Source organism: Arachis duranensis, chromosome 3, assembly GCF_000817695.3.
Source record: "Arachis duranensis cultivar V14167 chromosome 3, aradu.V14167.gnm2.J7QH, whole genome shotgun sequence".
NCBI lineage: Eukaryota > Viridiplantae > Streptophyta > Magnoliopsida > Fabales > Fabaceae > Arachis > Arachis duranensis.
The window spans coordinates 123,657,232-123,658,842 of NC_029774.3; positions in this window are offsets into that span (position 1 = coordinate 123,657,232).

Below are 1,611 nucleotides of genomic sequence, written 5' to 3' on the forward strand. Positions count from 1 at the left end.
CATTTAGTATTAATATATTATTAGATTATTCCAGTAATAACTAAAGAAAACAAAATAAAATAAAAAATAATTTTTTATTGTGGTGGAAACATTTTTGTTTAAGTAAACTGATTATTTTTGTATCGGAAATTTCAGATTATCATCAAATTATCGATACCACAACTTTAGTCATTATTATCAGTATTGTTAGTGATTGAACTTATGTATATATCTAGACATTAATACAAATTAATGATTGAAAGTGTAATATTTATGGTTTAACGCTAACATTTATATAAGTTGAATGAAGCAAGAAGCATGGATTATTATTTGTGAGAGTAGCGAGTGGCCATACCACCGCGGAGCTTAGGTACAAATGATAAGGACAGAAATAATGATATGTTCTAAAGCAACACGCAAGAGAATCGTTATTGTTTGTCTTTGTTGGGAGAGAATTAATTGAAAGAGAGAAGGTGGTGGTTGTGGAGGAGAAGGCATGCAATGTTATGGCAGCAAAACCAGTGGGCAATAGAACACATACTCACATATATAGCAGAGCAGTTTTAATTTTACTGACATATATGTATGTGAATAATGATGATCGAGTGAGCCAGTATCATAGTACAAATTCAAGGGGTAAAGAAGGAAATAAAAATAATGCATTGCATTTTGCTTTGTCAACTCATCAACCATTGCTAGTGTTTGAAAAAAAAAAACATCATTATCCTTACCGAATACTTAAAACATATGAGACAAAAATGTTTCCAAAGGAGATATTTGAGTATCTGAAATTGTGAAAACCAGCGGCACTAGACAGCAAAAGCAATATTATTATTACCTTTGCTTGGCAGAAGAAATGATGAGCTCATGCAATGCATGTCTCATGGATCATTTACCTACCTCTAACTAAAAATAAATTATACTAATTAGGGGAGGAAATTCAGCACAACTTATTAAGTTTCAAATGAGATATGTATGACTATGTATATATACATATATTTGGCTGAGACTGTTTTTCATATCTTTGAATTCTTTTTTTAACTAATAAAAGAAGAAAGAAATGAGACACAACGCAAGGGAAGATTATTAAGACTGGAATTCAATCACTTTAATTGTTTTGTTTTTTATATGGTCACTTTTTGTTTAAAATGTTAAAAAAATTATATGTTATTTTAAAATATATATAATGGACGAACAATGAATAATTTTAAAATTTAGCTTTTTTTTTCTCTTAATAAATTATTGGTAAGCTTATCAAAATTACAGCAACAACAATCACTTTATTATTAGTACATTAAAAAAGAAATGTATCTAAACACATTTTTGTAAGCAACAATTAATTTGATAATCGAGTTATGAATAATTAATTTAGAACAAGGAAAAAAATGCTTCCTCATTCTATAACAATAAGGATCACTTTTAGTGTTTTTTATTTTTCGTAAAATTATGTTGCTTTCAAAATTTAATAACTCATTAGTAAATTTATACTTATATATATTGTTCAACGATTTATTGAAAAAATAATTAATAAAAATTACAACGATAAAAATAGAAAATGTCTTATAATTGTTAGAAACAAGAAAATAATCTAAAAGAGTGTATTATTCAAGTTGTGAAAAAATACAGTGTACA